Raw genomic sequence first — 7,865 nt, 5'->3', positions numbered from 1 at the left:
ATCTTTTTGGATCCACCTCCTTGACTAATGAAAATAGAAACAAAAATAAACAAATGGGACCTAATGAAACTTAAAACTTTTGCACAGCAAAGGAAACCATAAACAAAATGAAAAGAAATCCACAGAATGGGAAAAATATTTGCAAACAAAGTGCCTGACAAGGGACTAATCTCCAAAATATAGAAACAGCTCACTCAGCTCAATATCAAAAAAACAAAAAAACCAATCAAAGAATGGGCAGAAGATCTATATATACATTTCTCCAAAGAGACAAACAGATGGCCAAAAGGCACATGAAAAGATGCTCAACAGCACTAATTATTAGAGAAATGCAAATCAAAACTACAATGAGGTATCACCTCACACCAGTCAGAACTGCTATCAACAAAAAGTCTACAAATAATAAATACTGGAGAGGGTGTGGAGAAAAAGAAACCCTCCTATGCTTTTGGTGGGAATGTAAATTGGTACAGCCACTATGGAGAACAGTATGGGGGTTCCTTAACAAACTAAAAATAGAGTTACCGTATGATCCAGCAATCCCACTCCTGGGCATATATCTGGAGAAAACAATAATTCAAAAAGATACATGCACCCCAATGTTCACTGCAGCACTATTTCCAATAGCCAAGACATGGAAGCAACTTAAATGTCCATCAAGAGAGCAATGGATAAAGTAGATGTAGTACATATATACAATGGAATACTATACTACTTAGCCTAAGTAAGAATGAAATAATGCCATTTGCAGCAACATGGATGGACCTAAAGATTATCATACTAAGTAAGTAAATCAGACAGAGAAAGTATCATATCACTTATATGTGGAAATCTAAAAAATGATACAAATGAACTTATTTACAAAACAGAAAGCGACTCAACAAATATGGTCACCAGAATGGAAAGGTGTGGTGCAGGGATAAATTAGGAGGTTGGGATTAACATATACCCCCTACTATAAATAAAATAGATCAAAAGGACCTACTATATAGCACAGGGAACTCTACTCAACATTCTGTAAAAACCTATATGGGAAAAGAATCTGAAAAAGAGTAATATATGTATATGTAAAACTGGATCACTTTGCTGTACACCTGCAACTAACACAACACTGTAAATCAACTGTGTTCCAATATAAAATAAGAATTTAAAAATAAATAGACAAGATGGAGATACTAATAAAAAAAGATTCCTCAGTGCAGCCACAGGTCATATGAATGTCAGATAACCAAGAATTTGGTCCTAGGATGATGTCACCATTCCACTAGCTCTGATGTGACATTCCTTGTAATTCCGGTTTTCTGAAGAACTTCTGTATCTTTTATTATAAAATCAACCAAAAAACACATATACATATAAAACCAGCAGTCCCACTATTCTCTCCTCCTCATTGGCAACCACTTTTATGTCTCTTATCTAATTATTTTGGGATTTCTTTCCATGTTTTAAAATTTCATGCTTGTATTGCTGCTTCCTGACTCAGTTTGAGGATTTACCACTTGATTTTCTATCAAGGAAGATTTTCTATCAAAGTCTTCCCACACCACAAGCAGACATCCTTCTCATTAACCACTCTTCTAATTGTCATACTGTAACTTTGGGTAGATCAACATGTTGTGTTTACACTGTTATGACTACGAACAGCTGAACTATATTGTCAATTATAATGGCTTTCCTTTTTGTACCCAACTTTTCATTCCCCTGGAGATCTTTAAATTTTTTCTATCAGGGCCTGTTTACACATACTTTTCCCTCAGCTTGCAACACTTGCCTTTCTACTTCCCATTTTTTTCCACAAATATGTGTTATTATTTTCCTCCCTTTTGACACAAAAGGTTGCATATTGTTAAAATGTGGTAAATACTTAGTGTTAGAGTCTGTTTATCAGTGGATAAATATTCATCATACAACAGGTATTTATTGAGTGCCTACTCTGAGGTAGGGACTGTTTTATATTCTTGGGAAAAAGCTGTGAATAAAACAAAGTCCCTACCTTGCATTCTAGGGGAACTCAGATACTGTAAGCTTACAAACCAACAATGACAGTTGCCTCTAAATGCAGCACTTCTTGTTGTATTTTTGCTTTCAAACAAGAACAAATTTAGTATCACCTAATATGAAAATATACGCTTATCTGTATTAAGCTCATAAATATGTAGGTAAAAATGCTTATCCAACTGAGGTTTATCATCTCTTTTAAGCTTCCAAGTTTTGATTTAATGAGTCACATTCTTAAAGTCACTGAGCAGAACTAAAGGACCCTAAATTAGTGCAAATCTAACCCAAGCCAATTGCTTTACAGAACAATTAGATATAGGAATAACCAGTTTTAACCTCAAATCCTCTTAGTGAAGTGACTCTCCTACAGAATTAAATGCGTTAATTTTTTATTTATTGTTTAAAATAAAGACAAGGTGACACGTGGTTCCCCAAATTTTATTTTTACCACTCATCATGTGCTACTTAAACTAACCCTTTTCCTATCCTGTGGCCATAGACTTTATTATTTTCTAGAAACACACTGAAAGTCTTACCTGTTTGTCCATCACCTTAATCTATGTCATTTGCTGTCATTTATCAAATTCTCTCCCTGCCTGTGGGTGACAAATAGCATGGCTGGCTAGTTCTGGAAGACCCAGATCACTGATTCAAGGCATGTGACAAACAAAATGACACTCATATTTTATGTTCACTTCCAGAAGAAAGCAGCTCCTCATAACCACTAATTGATTCTGTAAACATGTCAGTGCTGGTAAATACCTTTCTGACAATATCCACCTAATGAAACTCTGGGAGAAATGACAAGCCTGCCATTAACCTTTCGAGCAACTGATAGTGGTCGAACCAAAATTTATCACCTATAAAAATTATTTGTCGATGCTTTATGGGTCATTTATCTAAGAGATAACTATTAATGAAGTAGGTTTGAACCTTGAAGAGTTAAGCCTTCTACAAGTAAGTTGTTAAAATAATTAAGTGAACAATCTCTAATTCTAATACTAGAAAAGAGGCATAAATACATGCTATCAGAATTCAAAAGCTTTTCCTGGGTCCAAACTCAAGGACATATTGTGGGCATAACTTCATAATAACAACAATAAAATTTTATCCTAAGTGTGCAAAGAGACTCTATCAGAAAAGCAATAAAACTTATTTATTTATATTTCAGTGAGGAACTTCTCACAAAACCTGATATTTATCAGATTCTTCACAAATAGTTTGGCAAGTTTACTTTGTTCCTTCTCTTGTTTTAGTAAAATAAAAGTAGAGAATGTCATAAAATCTAGGTATCTCGAATTCTATGTTAATCACAACTTTCTAATAACTGAAATATAAGTAGCATGAAATTCACTGCAAGGTCCTGAATGCTCCTAAAGCATTTCATAAGTTTTAAAAATATGTTGAAAAATTACATTCCTTTCATTACTTTGCAAGCCCCTCCATTAGTGTCCCTAGGCCATCTGAGGTTTTAAAAGCTCCCCTGTTGGGCTTCCCTGGTGGCGCAGTGGTTGAGAGTCCACCTACTGATGCACGGGACGCGGGTTCGTGCCGCGGTCCGGGAAGATCCCACATGCCGCGGAGCGTCTGGGCCCGTGAGCCATGGCCGCTGAGCCTGCGCGTTCGGAGGCTGTGCTCCGCAACGGGAGAGGCCACAACAGTGAGAGGCCCGCGTACCGCAAAAAAAACAAAAAACAAAAAACAAAAAACAAAAAAAAAACCTCCCCTGTTAGTTCAATGTGTAGCCAGGTTTGAGGCCACGGGCCCACGTTTCTCAACGTGTGCTCTGAAAACTACCTGCCTCAGAACCACCTGGGATTTTGTTAACAATGCAGGTCAGAATCTTTAGTGTTGGCCCTTGAAATCTATGTTTTTAAGAGGTCACCTCCATTACACCCAGGATCACTTCAAGGCTAAGTAGAAATATTGTAATGAATCCCGAGTTTTTTCTACAATGAGTTATCACCTCACACCAGTCAAAATGGTCATCATTAAAAAGTCTACAAATAATAAATGCTGGAGAGAATGTGGAGAAAAAGGAACCCTCCTACACTGTTGGTGGGAATGTAAATTGCGGTAGCCACTATGGAGAACAGTATGGAGGTTCCTTAACAAACTAATAATAGAGCTACGTTTGATCCAGCAATCCCACTCCTGGGAATATACCTGGAGAAAACTTTAATTTGAAAAGACACATGCACCGCAATGTTCATAGCAGCACTATTTCCAATAGCCAAGACATGGAAGCAACCTAAATGTCCATCAACAGAGGAATGGAAAAAGAGGATGTAGTACATATATACAGTGGCATATTACCCAGCCTAAACAAAAATGAAATAACGCCATTTGCAGCAACATGAATGGACCTAGAGATTATCATATTAAGTTAAGTAAGTCAGACAAAGAAAATATCATATATCATTTATACGTTGAATCTAAAATGATACAAATGAACTTATTTTCAAAACAGAAATAGACTCACATAGAAAACAAACTTACAGTTACCAAAGGGGAAAGCAGGGGGGATAAAGTAGGAGTTTGGGATTGACAAATACACACTACTATATTTAAAATAGATAACCAACAAGGACCTACTACTGTATAGCATAGGGAATTCTGCTCAATATTCTGTAATAACCTAAATGGGAAAAGAATTTGAAAAAGAATAGATACATGTATATGTATAACTGAATTACTTTGCTGTATACCTACAACACAAACTAACTACCAAACTAACACAACATTGTTAATCACCTATGCTCCAATATAAAATAAAAAATTTTTAAATAAGTAAATAAAATTAACAACAAGGACCTACTGTATAGCACAGGGAACTATATTCAATATCATGTAATAACCTATAATGAAAAAGTATCTGAAAAAGAATATATATTGTACATGCATATATTATATATATGTATAACTGAATCACTTTGCTATACACCTGAAACTAACACAACACTGTAAATCAACTACACTTCAATAAAAGAAAAAAAGAAATGTCATAATGAATCCTGATTTTTTCCCCTTTCTTATTTTCAGAAGCCTCCTAAAGCACAAACAATAGTCCCAGCAGGTGCAGCTTTACTTTGGTCCATAGTGATAGGCTTGCTATCACGATTTGTCTCATTATTTATTTATTTTTGACTTCCCCGCTAGCTCAGGTTTTTGAGATCCTAGACCAATTAATTTCTTAATTCATCAGAGGGAAGTGTCACTCCTGTCTTTTATTTTGGCATCAGCTTGGTAAGGAACCAAGAAAACTCTTTGAGGAAAAAAAAAATTTGTTTTTAAGGTTTGCTGGAATTTAGCAAAATAGGCAGTCCATGGACTACTAGTTTGGATATAAATTGGTACAGTCTTTTCGGAATATGGCTCTTTCATCTTGGGAAACCAAAGAATATCATGTTGGATTCCATGGCAGGGTCAGTGATGTTTCTGTGAGTCAGCCTTATTGACCCTAATACTACCCCCAACCATGCTGTAGATTTTGGGAGACTTTAATCTCCAGGTTTACTTCCACCCACATGCCTGAGCCAATATGAACCCCGAAAGACTAACCCTACAAGTGGGTTAGTCTTGTTACCTACTATTGTATGATCCTGGCATTAGCCTGTGGGCACAGGCATGGGGTACATGATTCTTTCTTTCTTTGCAGTGTCCTTAAATTACTTTGCACGTGCTACCACAGTTATGTGTATCTCTGCAACTTGATGCATTTAGCAATTCACTGACAACTCTCCCTCACACAGATATATTTGTAAAGTGGTCAAACATTTTTTTCTTATTGAATATTTTACGCACATTTGAAACAAAATAAAAAGCATTTTATAAATTAATAATAATGGCTACTATCTATTAATAATAATAGCTATCTACATCTATGCTGTATATCAGGCATGATGTTGGGCATTTCAAGTATATTATCTCTAACATTCTCACAGAAACTGCAAATAGGTAATATTGTTTCCACCTTACAAGTAAGGAAACTGAGGCTGAGATTGATTAGTCCAATATCATACAAGTAATGAGTAGAATCTAAATTTTAATTCAGATGTAAACTCAATAGTTTAAAATACAACCCCCAATTATACTTTTGCTGTGTTTTAACTGAATATTGCTAAACAGTACCTGGAACACACAGTAATTTTAAAGATTCACCTGGAGCCAAATGAACAGAACTTTGATTACTGCCAAGGTGAACTTGGGCAAATTTTTCAATTTCTGTGATTTAAGTTTCTTTACCCACAAAATGGGATTATGTGAGGATTAAATAAGGACATGGGTGCCAAGAGCCAATCCAACAATGGATCCTTATGACTATTTACCTTGTTCATTCATGCCCAATTATAGTGCTTACCATGTCCATATTATTATTCCATAGCAAATTGGACCTGAGAGTAAAACGCATAGCTTGTAGACCAAAACTTTAGGTTAAATTGAGAATAAAAGTTTGGATTTCTATCCATTCTGAGGAAAAAAATAATTATAAAATAATCTCACACCAAAAGCCCAATACAAAACCAGTCTTATAAAAAAGGCAGGGCTCCCTTACTGTCATATTTCACTGAAAAATAGCTAATTAACCACAGATTGCCAAATAAAGAGAGATGAGTTCTTTCCCTCCAGTTCTTCCAGAAAAATCCCATTATCACTTTGCCAAAACACTGTGACATTTTCTCAAGGCTGGGAAATGCAAATAGATGAAAATAATACTGGCCTGAAGTGAAGAAATAGACACACAGAGAATTTCTCACTCAAAATTTTTGTCACATATTTTGTTGTTTAGTCAACTGTCCCATTCTCAGAATCTACAGGTGTGTTTGGAGGGCAATTCAAAGAAATGTTAAGAACTAAATGAAAGGGGAAGGACACTCATGCAAAAGTGCTTTGTTTTAATAAGTTATGAATAAAGCAAGCGACCATAGTTTCATATGGTATTTATACAACACCAAGAAAATTAATGAGAGGATTCCCTAACCTTTAGGAATTTTAGAATTAATGACTTAAGTCTTGGCTTCTTTTCATGGAAGTCATGGCAGAAGTCACAGCGAGCCTCAGGCTCTTGTCACAAATAGAGCAATTACTCTTTACGACTTCACTAGAGATTCTTTTCTGTTTGAACACTGTCCTCAAACAAAATATTATAATATTAATTCACATCCATAAAAATGACAAATTCTATGGTTCCCTATCAGGCAGTTTTAGGCTCCACTTTAAAACTGGTTTATAGGGAAACCCTCAGTATTCATTAGGGAAGAATCATTACAAAGAGTTTGTGTGGACAGTAGTTAAGCAAAGGACTGGAGAGCCAGGATGCCTGGGCTTTGGTCATAAACCCTGCCACTTACTGTGTGATTTTGGGGAGGAGACTTAATCTCTTTGTGCCTCTGTTTTGTCACCTGTAAAATGGGAGTAATAAGAAGGACCTACTTCATAAGTTGTGGTAAGGATGTAAAACATTGAGAGCACTACCAGGTACATAGCTGGGAGTATTAAAACCAACTTTTTTTTAGGATAAGCAATTTGTCAGAGTCACCACCTAGCCATTTGACCCTTGAGCAAGTCACTTTTCTGAGTCTGATTTTCTTAATCTTAAAATAGGGAATATATATAGTACCTAGCTGCAGAGTGAGCGCTAAATATTGTCTTTGAAACATGGCTCTGGGCAGCAAATATAGTTGTTCACTGCATTGTAACCTATTATGGATTTTATCTATATCTTTTATCTTTTTTTACTTCCTATCTTATCATATAATTGCTTCGTGTGTGTGTGCGTGTGCGTGTGTGTGTGTGTGTTTTCTCTCCCTATATATACATATTTTAGATTCTTAATTCCCTGAGAAATGGAAGCAATATATGTTTAT

Source organism: Lipotes vexillifer, unplaced genomic scaffold (assembly GCF_000442215.2).
Source record: "Lipotes vexillifer unplaced genomic scaffold, Lipotes_vexillifer_v1.1 scaffold46, whole genome shotgun sequence".
In the NCBI taxonomy this organism is placed as follows: Eukaryota; Metazoa; Chordata; class Mammalia; order Artiodactyla; family Lipotidae; genus Lipotes; species Lipotes vexillifer.
The sequence above is the reverse complement of the archived record's forward strand: the minus strand, read 5'-3'. Positions refer to the sequence as shown.